This window comes from Mus musculus, chromosome 15, assembly GCF_000001635.26.
Source record: "Mus musculus strain C57BL/6J chromosome 15, GRCm38.p6 C57BL/6J".
In the NCBI taxonomy this organism is placed as follows: domain Eukaryota; kingdom Metazoa; phylum Chordata; class Mammalia; order Rodentia; family Muridae; genus Mus; species Mus musculus.
In genome coordinates, this window is record NC_000081.6 from 88232690 (window position 1) to 88252317 (window position 19628).

A 19628-nucleotide genomic window follows, 5' to 3' on the forward strand; every position below is an offset into this window, starting at 1 on the left:
ACTCTTCATGATTGCTCCATGATATGGAAAGCAGCAGTATCACAGGGGCCTTTGCTTCCACAGCAGATACCCACAGCTTTGGCTGACATGGACACCATGGTCCTCATAAGAGTTTGCCTGAGCAGAGTTAAACAATGTAGCACAAACCTTTGCCTCCCTGGACTTGAAGCTGCTCACCCCAGGGTACACTCATTTCTGCACCATCACACACACACACACACACACACACACACACACACAAGGCAAAAGCCCTTCCCCACCAAATCCGGCCAGCAAAGTTAAGAATGAGTGCATCTTCAAGCTCAAGGAAATCAAGAGTGCATGAACACAGTGAGAATGTTAACAAAAAGTACATGATATGAAGAACCCAACATGAATTCAGGAGCTAAAAATACAATAAATGAAATGAGAAAAAACGAGACAGAGACAGAGACAGAGACAGAGACAGAGACAGACAGAGAGAGAGACAGAGAGACAGAGAGAGCTGCAACAGCTGAGCAAGCAGAAAAAAATGCTACAGATAACTCCAACCACTGTCTGGGTTTGCAAAATAAAGAATTTTGAAACCTAAAAGACAGAGAAATTTAAATTCTAAAGGGGAATAGTCCTTTCAGGAACACAACTGAGTGAGGTCAACACCATTACAGTCGCCTTACAAACAGCTACAAGGCTGAGCTTCATACTGGTCACACTACACTAAAGAGCAATAGGAAGCTCTGTGACCACATAGGTCTCACAGGGTAAAGTAACTGACTAGTCAGATAAGATCAGAATAATGTAAGACTATTATGATGGTGCAACCTGATTTTTAATCCTAATGTACATGAGGAAGTATACAAAAACATTCTCAGATTTTATACACGATATGAAAAAAACTGACATGGCATTACAAGATCCAAAAAATAGTATTTTATAGGTGGGTGGATTAAGGCAATCTGAACTTGAAACAAATGTCTATGGGGTTAATAAGATGGTTCCACAGATTAAAGTGTATGCTGCCAAGTCTGACAACTCAAGTTCAGTCGTCAGGACCTACACGATAGAAGAAGAGAAGTGGTTCTCACAAGTTGTTCTCTAACTTCCATACACATGCTATGGCATATTTGTACACACACACACACACACAAATAATATGTAATAAAAATAAATGCTTATTACAATATGAATATAGTTGCTTATATACAACATCAACATGAACACAACGGAACAAGTCTACAATAGACAAACAGCACATAAACAGCAAGAATCACTGAAGCCACTGCAAAGCTTATGATATGACATACCTGTACTCACAAGACAGGCAAAGGGTATGATAACTGCAAAATAGAAACAATGAGCAACGTGGCCACAGTAGATCCCATCTGTTAATAAGCATTTAAATCAGATGGATGAAACTGGACTCTGAACAGACATAAACCAAGATCCAACAGCATTCTGTCTACAAGAAACTCATGATGCATTTAAAAACACACTTAGACTAGAAAAAGGTGGAAAATTCATTCGTGGTCTTGATCTCTAAAAGAAAGAAGGTTTAGCCATACAGACATCAGACACCATACTTCTGGGTAAATATTGTCCAAGAGACAAAAATGTCAGAATGCCAATATAAAAAAGATGAAGCCAAAATTAGAAGAAGAAAAAAAAGAAAAGACTCAGAGTCAGTCTGCTACACCTCATGGCGTGGGCTGAGGGTACCACTTTGTTGAACAAATACGTGATAGATAGATGGGAAAGATAGAAAAACTGACTGGTGTGTGCACTGTGCAGAGAGGCGGAACTGGAGATGTGATGCCAGTGAGGACTAAGCTGATATAAGTGGCCTATATTGACATGCGAGTCCATTGCTATGTCTGGATCATCACTGACAATTTACTGCCACCGAGGGCCATGTCTGGGACCTTGGTCCTATGATGGTAGGGGTCTTTGTTGATGTCTATGGCCATGTGGCAACCAAAGATGGCATGTAGATGCCCATAGTCTATGATACAGCCTGAAGCCACGTTGATGCCTGTGGTCCATGCTTCCACTGGACTGTGTAGCCTGCGCTGCCCCTTGAGTCCATGCTCCAGGATACCTCCAAGCACCGGGTCTTGGGTTCTACTGTAATTTAACTCCACGTGTGTGGTCTATGCTGTCACCAGAAACCCCGTGGAAGCCTATGGTCCATGCTACTTTTGCAGTGATATTGATGATGATTACAGATACATAGTTGAGAACAAGGGCTCCTGTGACAACCCTGACTCCCACCCCAAAACCACCACCACCACCCCCCAAAAAAGTAGCACCATAGACAGGAAGCCATTGAGAAGAACTCTTAAAGTGTGTGATAAGGAAGCTGAAGTTATCTCTCCACAATTGATGGATTTTGGAGGGGTGTAAGAGAGGAACAACTCAGCTCAATTTAAGAGGTAGGTTTAACCATACTCCAGTAAGTATATAGATAATATAAATTAGACTTGGTTTTCCATATTTTCATTTGGGGGTCACAGGTTTGAGGTAGACAAGGAAGGACTGGGAAATGAGTATGCTCATGGAGCAGGATGTGAAAATATTATATTGGGAAAAGAAAGAAAAGAAAAAAAGGCTTGAAAGTAAAAAAAAAAAAAAAAAAATCAGCCACGAAAGTGGAAACGTAATAGAAAATAACTCATAGTCTTTTTTTTTTTTTTTACATCACAAGAGACTATTAGGAACAACTAGGTATCAAATAAACTGGATAACCCAAAAGAAATGAGTAATATCCTAGAAACACACAACTGACCAAACCCTAATCAAGAAGAAACAGAAAGGCAGAATAGAACAGTAACAAGTGAAATTAAATCAATAAAATAAAACTGCCACCAAAGACAAGCCCTGGGCCAAGATTCCTTCATCAGTGCATTCTACAGACTTCTGAGAATCAATACCAAACCATCCTTAAATGTTTGTAAAAATATAAGTGACAGTAGCACCCTCAAAGCCATCTAATAAGGTCAACAACATTTGGTACCCAAACCAGAAGCAACCACAAGGAATGAAAGCATCAGAGAATGGCCGTCAGCAGCACATTAAAGGAATCACATACCATAACCATGGCGGTCCATCCCTAGAATGCAAGGATGGTTAAACAGATGTAAATCGGTGTTACCGAACATCGATAAACTGAAAAAAAATATGATATCAATAGCCACAGAAAAGGCATCTGATATGCTTAACATTCATTCATGATTCTAACTCTAGATCATGCGCACACACACACACACACACACACACACACACACACACGCGCACACAAAGGAAAGATAACAGAACTTCCATTCCCACCACGAAGGCCCACAGTCAAAGCATAAGCTTTGGAAAGCTGACACTTTCTCTTAATGGTCTGGAACAAGGTGAAATGCGCTCACTCCTCCCACTTCACTTGAACAAACCCCTGAAGTCTCAACCACAGAGTCCTGCTGGACTCCACATCACCACAACCAGACTCCTGAGACATCATCCTGACTGTGATGGGAGGTACTGTCTCATAGTTTCAAAGATCTCAGTCATTCATCATAGGGAGTTTAGTCACCATGGTGAGGAGTTTAGTTAGTCACCAGAGTTCATGGCTGTCACCAGATACCAGATGTAAACCAGCTTAAGAGATTATTTGGGCTCTTGGTTTGACGCTAAACTATTCATCATAATGGAGAATGCATGGTGTCAGATAGCTCTGTGACAGCTGAAGAGGGATGCTAACATATAGGCAGACAAGGAACAGAGGTAGATGAACACGTGCACTCAGCTCACCTTTCTTCTTTTTCTTTTTCCTTTTTTTCTTTTCATCTGTGGCCCCAACCTATAAGATGCTGACACTAACATTTGGGACAGATCTTCATCTTAGGTAACAAGGAAAATGATCTCCAAGCCATACCCAGAGTTTCACTCTACTAACCTACCAGGCATTTCTCAGTCCAATCAAAATGGAAGCATTTCCATGTCTCTCCCCAGTTTTGCCACTTAGTGTCCCTTTTCCTATCACGGTTTCCATCCTTGGCTCTCTGTTGCCTTCAGTCATCCTTTCTTCCCCAGTCCCCTCCCACCCACCCCCCACACACAACCTGAACTGAATTTGCACCAAGCTCTTCCTTGATTATGTTGTTGGTTTTCTTGTAGAATGTCCCTGGTATTTTCTCATGATCCAAGGGGTGTGGCCTTGGGAAAATGAAGTGCTCACCCTTCTGGTCTGCTGCAATGATACCATACATAACTGATGTGCTATCTAACTAACTCCCTGCAAAAAAGCCACTGACTCTGGCCTTTGCCCATAGTAAAAATCAAGCTCTTCTTCCTTGAATGGCTAATATCTACTTGTATTCTTCTGTGTCTAGATGTATTTTATTTTATGTCTATAGATGTGTGACCCGTGTGTTTTTCTACACACCGTGTGTATTTCTGGTGCACACAAAGGTCAGAAGAGGACATTGAATCCCTCAGAATAGGAGGTATGAATGGTTGGGAGCCGCCATGTGGGTGCTGTGAGCTGAACCTAGGTCCCCTGCAAAAATAACAAATCTTACATTATTTTAAATTCTTTCGTCTAGACATTTTTCTACCAAGTACCTTTATTCTAGATTTTCAGGAGTTGAGGTAGATTTGGTCCTGTGAATCTTCAAATCTCTTTTTAGGGGGTGTGGGGGGCTAGGGACTCTCTTATTTGCTAATCCTGGAGATATTTAAATGTTACTATAAACCTGTGGTCCTCAATATGTAAATAGAAACCACTTAGGGGTTGAATGACCCACATATCAGATATCCTACATATCAGCTATTTACCTTATCATTCATAACAGTTGCAAAGTTACAGTTATGAAGTAACAATGATATAATTTAATGCTGGGGGTCACCACAACACAGGGCACTGAATTAAAGGGTCCCAGCATTAGGAACATTGAGAACAACTGATCCAGACTCTTTAGAGGCTCTTCCAACCACAGCTACACAGGTTTCTTTTGTGGGGAAAGGCAGGAGGCATTGTTTGGTTTGGTTTGTTTCTTAGTTTTCATCAAAAAAGAAGAAACAGCTTGTAGGCTTAGAAAAACAACATCAAAAGTTCCACCAAGTCCTAGATGAGGGATGGCCCTGCTCTCCAGCTCCTTGAATAAAGATGGCTTCTTTTTGATTATAAAATCTTGGCAGCAGGTCAGATGAGTAGGGTCAGCACATACAAGACAGCAACTACCAAGGCCAGCCTCAAAAAAGGCACCCCAACATGTCTTCTGTGGAAGTCTGACCTCAGGACCTCCACTTCCACATCTCAGCTGCACACACCCCACCCTCCCAAGCAGGTTGGCCTCTCAGCATTCAGGAGTCTCTTCCTGTGGTTCTTTTAATTCCTTCATTGTTGGCTGGATTGGTTTCTTCTCTTATTTCTGTGACAAAATGCCTAAGAAAGGCAAGCAACATGTGGAAGATTTTTTTTCCTCACTGTTTGAGATACAGTGCATCATGGTGGGGAAAGTATGGCAGATGGAGTGTGAGGCGTCTGGTACATCACATGTAGTTGAGTAGCAGAGAGAGTGAATATTGGTACCCATTTGATTTCCGTATTGTATCTTCCAGGCCCACAATAGACACTATAGGATAGATGGTGATTCCTACCCACAGGGTGGTTCCTCCCTCCCCAGCTATATCCCCTGGAAACAACCTCGCAGACACACCCACAGGTGTGTCTCCTCAGCAATTCCTAATCCAATCTAGTTCATCAAAATTAATCATTGCTTGGGCCTTTCCCATTCTGGCCTCTCTGCTTGGATGCAGGGTAAAATCAGCTTATTCTAAATGACCTTCACTATATTTTCCTTGGTCAACCCATGATCCTTGGAGACAAGGGCATTACGTAGTCTCTAAATTTTGTAGGACTAAACAGTGAGTTTACCAGACCAGGGACAAGAGACCCAACCCAAGAAAAGCCACTTTGGAACACAGACATGACTGTGTCAGACATATGGGAAGAGATTCTCCTGAGCTGTCCTGTGCTGAGAGAGAGCATCCCTCCAAGGCAGACGCATCCCTCCAGGGCCCTGCTACATTATGCAGAGTCTCTACTGTGAAGGAAACTTGTTATTCCTTTCTTTACCCTACAGACTTGTAAATCATTGATCAAAACACGTTCTCTGCAGCAGGTCTCTGCCGTGTAATTTCTGACCTAGTGTGATTGTAAAACATTTCTTCTGCCTTGCCTTTGATCATCCCAGTGCCGAGTGAGGAATGAGAGCCTGCCCGGTCCTTGAGCAAGGGCATCCACAATGGTGGGCTCCATCTTCAATGTCCAGGTCGGGAGCGCATGGGCATCTTACTGTAGTGACTCGGCATTTCTCGAAACTGTAGTTTTCAGATAAACCTTAAGATATGTGATCCCTGATCATCTGCACAGGAGGTCCTTTTAGGACATGGTCTCTTCCAAGGAGGACTGGACATTTATAGCAATGCTACTTTAAAACTGTAATGATATTTTGTTTTGGTTTGGATTTTTTTCTCTAAAGGGAATAATTGAACTAGTCATTATAGTTGGATCAACCCATAACCCATCAGTCAGCAACTTATTGCTATGTCAAAATGATCAAGGTCAATGGTTTGAGAGAAGTACCCATTGCTTTTAGCCTCACAGCAAAGCAAAAACTCATGGTAAAGAGCACGAAGAAAGAAATGACAAGGTGCCTGTCTTTGGAGTTACTATTGGTGGCGCATGCCTTGAATCCAAGCACTTGGAAGGCAGAGGCAGGCAGATTTCTGAGTTCAAGGCCAGCCTGGTCTACAGAGTGAGTCCCAAGGCAGCTAGGGCTACACAGAGAAACCCTGTCTTGAAAAACCAAACCAAACCAAACCAAACCAAACCAAACCAAACCAAACCAAACCAAACCAAACAAAACAAAACAAAACAAAACAAAACAAAACAAAACAAAACACCACTACCAAAAGTAAGTTGGGAAATAATCTATGTTGCTTAAACTTCCAAATTGCCATTCATCACTGAAGGGAATCAGAGCAGGGCAGGAACTTAGAGTCAGGGTCTGATGCAGAGACCATGGAGGAGTGCTGCTTATTGGCTTGCCCTTCATGGCTTGCTCAGCCCGCTTTCTTATAAAACCCAGGACCACTGGGCTTACCACCCACAACTGTCTGGGCCCTCCCATACCAATCACTATTAAGAAAATGCTCTATATAGACTTACCTACAGCCAGATCTTAAGAAGGCATTTTTCTCAATGGAGGTTCCCTCTTCTCAGATGACTCTATCTTTGGTAAAGTTGATATAAAACTAATCAGCATAGATGCCCTTTAAGCACACAACACCTGCGGCCTACTTCTCTCCATCTAGGTATCACTTATGAATCATATGAGTTCATCAGTGGGGTGACTCATTGGGGAAGCTAGTGTCATCTTGATCCAGTCACATTCAATAGCACCCCCACAAATTAGGGACTCAGTTTTCAACATATGAGTCTTGGTTGGAAGATTCTTTATCCAAACCTCAGCACACTGGCCCTGACCCCCCACCCCAAAGGCTCATGGCCTCCACTGGGCATTTAGTTCATCTTATAGAATCAACATTGTTTTAATAGTTTCTTTTAACCCTCTCTTCCAGGTATCCAAATCAAGGCTAACATAACCAATTTTGCTCTTCAGGGATGTTGAACCTGTAGAGGGGTATAACTACATAAAATGATTTATAAAGGGCTACTTTACACCATCTTAGAGACCAATTTCCATGATCTACCAGTGCCACGCTCAAGGCCAAGGTGAGTAGGTAGTGTGAATCAAGTCTGACCCCCAAGTCCTGACGAGGTCAGGGACATCTCAGCAGTCAGCACAGAGATGACTTGCTCTTCAGTTCTGCCTAGGGTTCTAGAAATTCATATAAGAGTCCTTACATTGGTATACATTCCTCATACCACTGGTCCAGATGTTTATGTCATTCAGAAACAGCTTCAAAGAAACACCAGAATAATGTTTGGGCAAATACTTGGGCCTGTGGCCTGGCCAGGTTGACACATGAGATTCACAATTATGCCACGCCCAGAGAACTTAAAGTTCTACTACCCAGGCCCCAAATCTGCCTCCACCTCATTTGCCTACATCAGTATATATCATCATTCTCTGGGCTTCTAAGAGGCAGAATGCTGAGAACATTTCAAGCTGAAGAAACAGCTCTAAGAGAGAGAAGATGACCAGGCATTGGGAACAACCTACAGGGAGCTCCCCTCTGTTCCACTGCTCAGTCTGCAAGAAGAGGTAACCTAAGAAGCAGGTAATGGTTTCCAGCAACTGAGCCACCTGGACAGAAGCATTGCATCATGGTAGTGGGTGGCAGGAGGCTTTCAAAAATCAACAGAAGTGGGGTGACAACACCCAAGCTCATCCAGAAGCTCTGGACATGTTTGTGTGAACCCTAAATCATCCACAGGAAACTGTCCACATCTAAACAGAAAATTCACGAGAATAACAGACTCTGATCCCAAGAAATAGCTCTGGAAGATAAGAAACTATTCATAGCACCTGTCTAGAATATCCCTAGTGACCACCTCCAGAAAGCACGGTTTCCATAGTGCCTAGAGTTACCATCTCCCTAGCCAGTGTCTCTTCCAAGAAGTTACAGCTACAGCTCTGGCTCTACAGGACAGCAAAGGAACCACATAAATATCAAGGTGACCCCATGCACCTGCCCTGGGGGGATGGAACCACAGAACCAGACACACAGATGAGCAGGGTAGTGGACATAAGTCTCAGACTGACATCCTCCAGGGTGTGCAGGAAATTTTGGTATCTTATTAATGACTCCGCCGACTCTTATTGCTCTGGATTCTGCAGACAAATAAATAATTGATTAATTATAAAATAAAAGTCAATTTCCCCCCCCCAACCACTGCCCAAGGTGTCCATAGGGTACTAAGACAAACACAGGGAAATGCTTGAGGTCTCTGATAGCACCCGAGGAAGGGACATAGGGACTCATGATGACAAGGACCTGAGATGAAGCCAAGGGGATAGGGCCATAAGCAGTAGAACAGTCACCAAGCCCCAAGTGTCTCAGGACAGACCTGGGTGTGACCTTCCCCCTGAGGCTGACCAGCTATTAAACTTTGCCTATAGCTGGAGCTTATTAAAATTTCAGGACTACTGGTCTACTTCGAGCTGTGTTGCTTCTATTTTTAATGTCTTCAGCTTATCAAACCTGCATAAGGCAATGTGCTCACTGTTAAAGGTCTCTGTCTTCTAGCAATTTGTAATTTTTTTCCTGTTAATTTCACAGCCATGGATGGAGAGTGGTCAGGAGTCAGTGAAAATAAATGAACTTCAAATTACCTGTCTCTGTAGTCAGAGGAAGAGAGCTGGGCTCAGATAGGGGGTATGCAGTACCAGGAGAGCCTTCCTGACATATTTCCTTTGTAGGGTTAAAGACTGAGCAAGAGTCCTATACAAAGAGAGCTTTAATCCCATTTCAATGGGACTGGGTGCTTCCTCTGCCCAGATCTCTCCCTGAAGCTAGCTCAGGCAGGGAATGAATTAGAGTAGTGTTCAGTCATGTGGGTAAGAATACCAGCTAGCCAGGCCTTTCTAGAGCAGTATGACCTCCTAACATGGATGCTCTTCCTTGAAGACCATTCAGAAGGCTCCGCAGGAGCACTGGGTGTGAGTCAGTGACCTGAAGACTCTGTAACTCAGTGACAGCTGAGCCTCTGTTGGCCCTGGAATCTCCAAACCTGATGAGAAATCAAATAAGTAAGGGAAAAAAGTGTCCAGAAACTTCCAGACTGCCCATGCCAATACAGAAAAACAGATGAGGAGATGGTATCAAGATCCTGAAGTTCTAGGGAAAGCATACACTGGCAAGTATCAGGCATGTAGCATGCAAAGAAAGGGAGCATGGCTTCTGTAAGGTGACTTAAGTAGACTCTGAGACAAGATTGGAAGAGAATCCCATGCCATAATATAATATGGGGATTGGGAAAGAAAGAGATCGTGCATATGTGTTAATCACACTCCTATCAGGTAGACTTACACACTTATGGAAGCTGAGAAGTCCCAGTACATCATTTCAGCTACAAAACCAGGAGAGCCTGTGGTATGTGAGCTTGAGAGTCAAGGCAGAATAACAGGGGATGTTTCTCCTAGAATTTGAAGCACAAAATACAAGGAGTGCCAAGGGCAGGACAGCCCAGCCCCGGGACTAAGGCAGAGTTCTGTTCAGATCCTAGGCAACTTGGATGGTACCCTTTATTCCAGTTGATGGAAATACTGCTTCACACTCAGAAACTGGTTTGCCAACCATCTGAGTTCCTAGGATCCAATCAAGGTAACACATGACAGGCAGAGTTATCTCTGGGAGCCCAGCCTAAGAATTGATGACATTCTGTAAAATCCATTCTAACATATTTGCTTTAACATGTTTCTGTCCAGCTCAGGTTGTCTTGATTCAGTTGATTTAAAGGAACTCTAACTCTACAATATCAGGACTGTGCACATTCCATCCCCTGCCATTTTATAGGATCTGGAGTCCACCCTACTGTGGGCAATATTGCATCACATTAACCTCTACTGTCCTTACTACCCACTTCTGTTCTGAAGCTCTACTCAAGGGCAGAAGTGCATCCCCTTGGCTGAAACATTATGGTCCAGAGAACAAGCTCTACCACACCTAACTGGGAGGTATATAGAGTCCGTGTGCAAATCTGGGACAGGACAGTCTCCATCAGGGCCAAGGGCAGTTGTCCCTGGTGGTCCTAGACTCAGCATCCATGGAAGATCAGGCTACAACAGAGCAGTAGAAGGGAGTAAGACTGGCTCTAGTAGCCAGATCCTCCAGGACATGATCAGCTCTAGGGTCAAGGGCCTTTGGGGGTTGCCACCAAAGAAATGTGCAGTTGCAGGCATGGAGAAGGAGGGAAGGAAGAGAGGAGAGGAGAGGGAGAAGGGAGGTAAGATGGAGACAGGGAAATAAAAAGAAGAGGAGGAATAAATAGGGGGAAATGGGGAAAGGACAGAGGAGAAGAGGGTGAAGAGGGAGGAAGGAGGAAGAGATAAAGGAGATGCAAGGAGAAGGGCCACACACTTGGCTTTTGCCTATACTCATCAGCCAGACAGTTTTCTCTCCAATTTTCCAGATGCCACCCTATTCAGATATATGAGCCCGCTTCACAAGGAGTCAGTGCCCCTCACTATGATTGACCTCTTGGCCATCTGGGCTCCTGGTCTGGATTCCATTCAGTGGCCAGCATTGAGCCATAGAGCCTCACTCTGCAACACGAGATAATCTTCAGGACACTGCTTGGTGGTTTGGGTGGCTTTGCTCTGGGGACTCCCTGGAATCAGGCACCCTGGTATGAGCTGTGTGCTGATGATGACCAGGAAGTCCCCAAGAAATTCATCTGCATGAAGGAGGAAGATGGACTGACCAGCAGGAAGACTTACAGTGCAACCCAGCTGGCAACCCTAGACCATCCAGGGAAGCTCTGGGAAGATGGTGTCTTCTTATCCATGGCTGGGATTCCTGGGAGGGCTAGACCTTAGCCAGGCAAATTAAGCAGCTGAGTAATTAATTCACAGAGAGACAGACACTGCCTGTATTCTCTGTGGTTGGAGGTGAGGCAGGGAAGGGGAACCCTGGTGGCTACTCTTGAGTGTAAACTGGATGAAATTTAGAGTCACTATGGAAACAAACTCTCAAAGCATGCCTGTGAGAGAATTTCTAGAGTAAGTAGGGGTAGGAAAACACATCCCAAATATGGTCAGCATCATCCCTAGTTGGGGTCCTCATAAGAAGGAAAAAGTGAGCTAAGCACCAATATTCTTCCCTCAGCGTCCTGGCTGCATACTGACCAGCTGCCTCACGCTCCTGCTAACCCTTCCCCACCAAGACAGACTGAAGCCTTCAGCTTCCAGCCAAAATAAACTATTCCTTACGTTACTTACATCAGATACTCTGCCCTAGCAACAAGGCATGTTAATAACACAGTAGGCGTACGAGAGACAGCCAGCATGGGACAAAGTGTTCCCATCATGGATGTCTGTGGTACCAGGTCCTGCGTTCAGTCTGTTCCCCTGCCTGTGCCTTGCTAAGCATGCCTCACTGAGCTATTGCAATCTAAATGTGTCTCGCGGACACTAACAACTGCAGACATATGGACACAGACCGAAGCGCCCACGCACGCACGCAGACATTGATGGTAGAACCCAGGCATAATGACACTGACAACAGCACCCAGACACAGGGACCCTGGCAGCGGCGACCAGATACTAATGACAGAACTCAGGCACCTAGACATAGACAGCAGCAACCAGACACTGACAGCAGTACCCAGACACACAGACACTGGCAGAAGCACCCAGTCACACTGACACAAATGACAGCTCCCAGACACACTGACAGACAACAGCACCCAAACACACAGGCACTGATTACAGCACCCAGACACTCCAGGGAAATTTGAGCAGTCGACATGAGCCGTCACCATCCCGAGGGAGGGTCCATTCCCTGACCCCTCTCACGGCTGCTATAGCCTCCAACCACTTCACAGCTGAATGGAGCAGAGCCTTGCCTACAAGATCACACTATCCAAGCCCAGGGACGCTCATCCATCCTTTTTCTCAGAGCCTCGGGACAGGTTCTACAAAATCACAGGGGGCAAGATAATGTTGCAGAGAATACCCTCAAGGTACTGAAAAGGACCCTAGCCAAGGATGGCTGGTGCAGAGAGGCCCTAGAATTCCGATGATCATCCTAGTCTGGCATCTAGGTGAACAGACACAGGAGACAGATCTCCCCTGGGGTCATTATCCATAGTGTATCAGCTCCATGGAGGACAGAGCCACCGCCCCTAGGTACAGAGGACTTTTTCAGAAGCTCCGCCCACACCGGTATCCTTGAGAGGCCTGGGCTCCGGTTCTGCTACTGTAAAGTGAGGACAGCGTCTCTTTCTCCCACAGTTGTTTTGAGAATGAACCAGGGAACAGGGGAGAGCCCACTGGCACAAAGAAGGCCCACACGTGTTTATTTTAAGAGTCAGAGCAGAGCGCTTTACCTCAATAGACAGCGACCGACGCCACCATGGGCCTGCTCACGTGACTCTAATACCCCCACAGGCAGAGCCAGGCTCGGAACCGGACTGGGCTGGAATTAGTGATCCTGTCACACCCGAGAGCTCTATTTCTGGAAGGAAATGCAGGAGATTGAGAGTGACTCTTTGCAGATTGAACACTGCTCTTTCCTCAGAACCCAGATGGGTGGGAGGGGCTCTGTCCAGCAGGGGCTGCAGGTGGCTAGCTCTCTAGGAGGGAGGGGACGCTCGCTGGTGGGGGTTGTCTGGACGCGAAGGGAATGAGGAAGGTGAGTCCTGACCCACAGTGAAGAGGCCTCTGGAGGCGTGGTGGTCCCCAGGGGATGTCACTCTTGCAGACAATTAGGAAGGAGTCAGGCCAGGCGAAACAAGCAATTAATTACTAGGCTGGGAGAAGTAAGTCTCAGAGCAAACAAGCAAGATGTCACAGTCTCATTGGGAGGCACAAAGCGATGAGCAGCGCAATGGGATGGACAGGGGCAGGGGCGGGGACAGGGGAGCAGAGGCCATGAGCATGAATTACATGTCAGGAACAGTGCCCCACCAGCAAGGCAAGAGAGGCGAGTGGGAACAGAAAGAAACCAGTGGTTTAGCCTTCCACTGTGACCTGAGCTCGGTCCTAGGAAGCAAGGAGGAGGGAGAAGGGAAGGAGGAGACATGGTTTTGGCAAGAAGAGGTTGTTACGGGGTTTCAGTGGGGATGTCTGCCGCCAAAGAGAGTGTATATGAACCCACACATGTACTCACATGTGGGCACAGAGCCAACCATGTACCACCTGTGGGAACACACACAGGTAGTCACCTGCGAGTCTGTACACATAATCATACACTCGCATGTGTCCACATGCATAACTGCACACCCACATGTGATATTAAAAAGAGAAACATGCACCGTATTTGTGCATACACAAGTACGTACCCACATGTGGGAGTGCACAGAAGCATGTACCCACATGTGTATACATGCATGTACCCGTGTCTGTATACATGTAAACATGCATTCCTGTGTATTCCTCACAGCATGCATCTATGTGTATACACACACAGGCATGCATTCACATGTGCCCCAACACATATACAAACATACCTCTGTATTTATCCATACATACCAACACATATACCTGTCTATTTAGACATACCCATTCATAAGTACACTCCTATCTAAACTGCCAAATTAACCTGACAGAGGAAGGTAGAGAGATAGATTTGGGGTGGAATTCTTAAAGTAATGAACACCTCAGGAGGAAACAGGTGACCACAGCTATAAGACCTGTGCCAAGGGAGGAGACTTTAGAAATAGAAACCAAACTTCGAAGAGTGTTGTGTGCAAGATGGGAGATAGAAAGTGACTGGGGTATAAGCCAGGTCCCTCTTGTCAGGTGGGTGGGGCAGTGGCTGGATGGTCTCAGCAGCTGATGCTGAGGTAGGCTGAAGAGAGCAAGGCCAGGTGAAGGGATACACAGATGCTCATGGCCCCTACAGGAGCAGCTAGGAGAGGCTACCCTGGTTGCAGGTGTGCCCCAGGATGGGCAGAATCTTTCTAGTTAGCCCACTCCCAGAGGTAAGGGAGAGGCAAGAACCCAAAGTGAGGAAGATGGTGATGCCTTCCAGGATGGGCCTAAGGGTGTGGCTTTCCCAGGGGAGTTGGCAGAAGGTGTGAGAGAGAGAGAGCACTAAAGGAGAGGTGTCCAAATGACAAGCAAGTGGCTTGAGGGAAACTGAGGCCTAGAGTTTGAGTACCACCCACTGCTGGGATACAATAGGCCTTCATGGGCCCTCATGATCCTCTCAGGTCCTAGTGCTTGGATGCTCTTAATCCTTGTGAAAACCTTCCCTGTGGCCTCCCTCACGTCATAGAGACTTTACAGCATGAACGAAGATGGAAACATGGTCACCACCCACGCCCACGCCCACGCCCACCCTCTGTAAACTGTGAGGCACAAACACTTCCCTTCCTGAAGACTCCTGGAAGCTGGGATGCACAGCAGACCTCTGAGCCAGCGCCTTGCTCACCCCTGAGAGCCACCTCAAGACCATACTCAGCAGCCGCAGCCGCAGCCATAGCCATAGCAGGCCTACCAACAGTGTGGCTCCCCAGATTGAAGGCTACAGGAGGCAGCACAGGCAAGACCGGGGGACCCTATAACCCAGCCTCACTGTACATGTGGATCCATGGTCTGTCTCCCAGGAGGAGGCCAGCCCGGAGAGCCCAGGGTCAGCTTCCTCCTGTCCCTCCGCTACAAGATCCACCTGTTGTATACCAGCAATTCCAAACCCGCTTTTTGCCTGTGGCTGCTCAGAGACCAGAGTCCTCAGCCTGGTCTTGCTGTGTGACCTGCCTGTCTTCCTCAATTCTCCTTGCTCCTCCAAGCAGAGCGTGTGTAGGAGGCAGGCCAAGGTCTTCAAGTGCTACCCAGGGTTCCAACCAGCCAGCTCCCCGTGAGGGGAGAGTGTGCAGCCCAGAGGAACCCAGCCACGCTTGCAAAAGGCCCTCACAACCATTGGCATGTCTTTTTACTACCCCCAAGCCCAGGACTTCCAGCGACTTCCAGAAAACGAAATCTGACAGCATCGGGGAGCTGCCAGCTCTTGATTCCAGCCTGCTGCTGCTACGGTAGCTTAAATTGCCAGGCTCTGCGAGAACTGTCCAACAGCGCCCCCTGGTGTCCACTCTCACCTCTGCTTCTGTGACCTGCCAGCCCTGGGTAGAGCTGTGGAAAACTTTGCCCTGGACAGACCTGAACAACCATGAGGTGGATTGTTTTTCACACAGGTCCAGTAGGTTTGTTGCCAACCATGCTGTGAGAAGCAAACATTCTCCGCTGACCCAGCTACGCCTTTTGGGTTTTATCCGAGTTCAATCTGGGAGTTCCCAACCTAGAGCAGGAGACTTGGGATGGGCACAATCTACTGTGAATGCAAGCTGCTGAAGGCACTGGCCAAGCGCAGACCAGGCTGTGGGGGCCACCGTAATCTATGGTGGGTGAGTCATGGGCCTCTAGGCATGGAAGTCAGGAAAGAATTGTGGAGAAGGTAGGGGGCAGCGAGGGCTGAGAAAGAGAATCGGTCTGACAGGATGGAGACATATAATAAGCTCTGAGAGTGGCTGCCTCTTTACCATGTGACCGTGGCAAATTGGATGGTGGCTTAGGGTTTTGCTATGCCTTGGGAGTGGAGTTTGGCTTCAGAGGATAAGCCACCACAGACAGTCCTGGGAAGCAGGCCTGGGTTCAAGTGAACCCAACAGAATGGCCCTTGGTATTGAAGTTGTTATCTTTGACAAGGAGGTTCACTGTAGGATGACTACAGACCATGGTCAGTTTCTCCCACAGACCAGCCCAGTGAAGACTGGGGATAAATTTTAGGGAAAAGTCACAAGCTTAAGTAGGAGGAGAACGTCTTCATTAGGATTTCTATGGCTGCCACGAAACACCATGACCAAAAAGCAAGTTGGGGAGGAAAGGTGTTTATTTGGTTTACACTTCGAGATCACAGTCCATCGTTGGAGGAAGTCAGGACAGGAACGCAAGCAAGGCTGGAACCTGGAGGCAGGAGCTGGTGTAGAGGCCATGGAAGAGCACTGCTAACTCATGGCTTGCTCGGCCTGCTCTCTTATAGAACCCAGGACCATCAGCCCAGTTATGATCCCACCCATAATGGGCTGGGCCCTCCTCCATTGATCACTAATTGAGAAAATGCTTTACAACTGGATCTCATGGAGGCACTTCCTCAACTGAGGCTCCTTCCTCTCTGGTGACCGTAGCCTGCATCAAGCTGACACACAAAATCAGCCAGTGCAGAGGGGAAAGACAAGAAGGAAGAAGCAGCAGAAAGAAGGGAAGAGGATGGAAGCCAGGAGGATGTGGGAGGCGCCCTGGTGGAAGCAGCTGCATTTGGGATAACTGGGAAAGTGGCATGAGATCTGGGAGGTAAGCTAACTGGTCCACTTTAGGAGTCTAGTGTGGGAGAAGTGCCAGATCATAGTGTCTCCCTCCCGTAGATAAGGAAGGACTTCTCAGGCCCTGTAGAGCCTACATCATTGCCAGAGAGGGTCAGTTTGGGTTTTTTTCTTTTTAAAAAATAACTATTTATTTATCCTTCTCTCATATATTATATCTCAACCCCACAGCTTCCCCTCCATCCTCTCCTCCTAGTCCCTCCCCATTCTCCCAGATCCACTCCGCCTCTGTTTCCCTTCCTAAAAAGAGCAGACCTCACAGGGATATCAACCAAACGTGGCGCAACAAGTTACAATAAGAGTAGGCAGCTCCCCTCACATCAGGGCTGGACAAGGCAACCCAGTAGGAATAAAATGATCCAAAAAGCAGGCAAAAGAGTCAGAGAAACTTCCCTCTGACACCCTCGGAGAAGCAGCTGTGAAGTCCTACTAAGCATCACACTAAGAAAAGCTGCTGCCAAGTCTTACTAAGCACCGCACTATGAGAAGCCGATGTGAAGTCCTACTAAGCCCCAGAGTCATTGATGGTGAGGTGTGGTTGTCTTTTTCTACGTTTGCCCATGGCTCTCCAATGAGGTGACAACATGGAGACATTGAGGGTGGATCATTAGAGGCTCAGTCCAAAGTGTGTGCACTGTCTTTTAATCCACAAGGATGCCAAAATAAAATGGCCGTGGTGAAAATCTTCCTGACAGCAGCCATGCTGATTTCTCCCCATCAGGGTGCTCCTGTGCCCCTCCAGGAGATATATTCACTCCATCCAGCTGCTTGCCATAGCTCCAACAGCTGGCCCCAGGGACTCTGCTGCCTACCCCTCCTTGTCACCTCTGGATGTACAATCCACCATGACTTCTCAACCTGTGCACAAGGGACTCATGGTATGGTCACCACCAGTCTGGCTCTCACTCGCCACAGCCCAGATCACCCGGCTTTGGCTCTGCACAGAGTATTTAATAAATGTTTAATAGCAACAATAAAAGAGCGACTTGGCAAGACTGAAGATTTTTGTTCAGGGACTTGGGACCATGCTCTGGGTCAGTAGTAAAACGCACTTTGGCAGACGTAGAGGAGAGGCTGGGGCCACTGGATGCTGTTCAGAGCCCTCTTTGGGGAAACCACAGAGACGCCGAATAACCACTGTCATGCCCTTCCCAGGAAAGCCTCATCCTTCCAGGACCCAAGGACTCATTTGGGGCTGCCCCGTACCCCACATTCCTGACTATGGAAGAGGGTGTTTCATACAAAATGGTTACAGACGTTATACAAGAGACACGATGCAGTGAGACTCCTAGTTACCAGGCTCAGTGGACATGCCTGGACATTGTAGATTAGTAGACAGTGTATACATTTCAAAGCTCGGTCCTGCGATCCCAGACTAGGGGAAGAGGAAAGAGTGTGAAAGCATCTATCAGACATGCAGTAGACTGCACCAGAGGGCTGGGCCTGAACAGGGATGGGATTAGGGCTTTTTCTAGAGAAGGACTGTATCCTATATCCAGTTCAAACACAACAGATGGTGCTCCAACCAGGAAGGAGATGATAGAGCTGGAGATGAGGTCTAGCAACCCAAAATCAAATGAGATTTATATTTAAAGGTGACATTGGCAAAGAACAGTCATACGGTATGTGTGCGAACAGAGGATGAGACTAGAGACGGGATCAGAAGATCAGACACATCCGGCCACATTTCAACAGAGGAAAGCAAGTTGGGCACGGTGTCTCACATTGATGACCCTGGCATTTGGGAAGCAGAAGCAAGTTTAAGGACAGCTTGCCCTGTACACTACGTTTCAGAACTGTGTAAGCTTCAGAGGGAGGGTGGCCATGTTTCAAAAGAACAACACGACAAGCAAACCCAAGGAGAAAACAAGAGAGACAGGTGATAGTTGAATGAATAATGAAATATGCTTCTTTGAGTGGAGAATCTGCAGGTGGGAGCCGGAGAACAGGTCGAGAACCTGTGGCTTCCAGTGGAATGCCTAAGTGAGGTTAGAGCAGAGGTGCAGAAGTGCCCACTTGTGGATGCAGAAACCAAACACTGATAAGAGAGGAAAGGAAGATGGCCTGCTATGCTTTTCACAGAAATTCCCAGATAGCAGGGCCAGAGGGGCAGCTTCCGTGATGTAGGAAGGGAGGACCACATTCAGAAACCCCAGACCCAGCCTAAGAAGACGTCCACGCGAGACAGAACCTGCAGATGCTCATCATATGTGTCCAGAACATGACCCTGGAGGCTGGGTAAGTACAAAGAAAGGCGGCTCACGTGGGCTCTCGAGGTTAGGAAGCCCAACACAGGTTGTTTCTATAATATCTCATCCAGCTCCTAAAATTCAGGAGTCCTTTGAGAAAGAAACTAAGCCATTCCCCCAAAAGACTGAACCCCAGAGCCTCCGGGGCTCAGCTCCTCTTACTTAAGCCCGTCCTTCACCTAGTCCATTGGAGGAAGAGAGCCCTGGGTGCTCACTGACAGACCTCAACAGCTTCCACCCACTCAGAGCCATTTACCAGAAGGAAACATTCTGCCAAGGGCACTAGCATAGACAAAAGGTGCTCCCCCTGAGGCCTCAAGGACCCACACTCCACAGAGCCATCCTGT

The 19628-nt window shown here is 46.9% G+C and overlaps 1 long non-coding RNA gene across 5 annotated transcripts in view; it reads right to left on the minus strand.

Moving 5' to 3' along the window:
- Positions 1-19628, minus strand: part of 4930445N06Rik — a 94502-nt gene that overhangs the window by 10016 nt on the left and 64858 nt on the right. The window contains exons 6-7 of one of the 5 annotated variants that reach the window (XR_875553.1): positions 10021-10129; positions 8768-8822 (exon numbers count right to left, since the gene is read on the minus strand). The exons of the other annotated variants lie outside the window; for them this stretch is intronic. This is a non-coding gene — a long non-coding RNA (RIKEN cDNA 4930445N06 gene). Of the gene's footprint in view, positions 1-8767; positions 8823-10020; positions 10130-19628 lie in introns of those variants that run through there. 5 annotated transcript variants of the gene reach the window in all.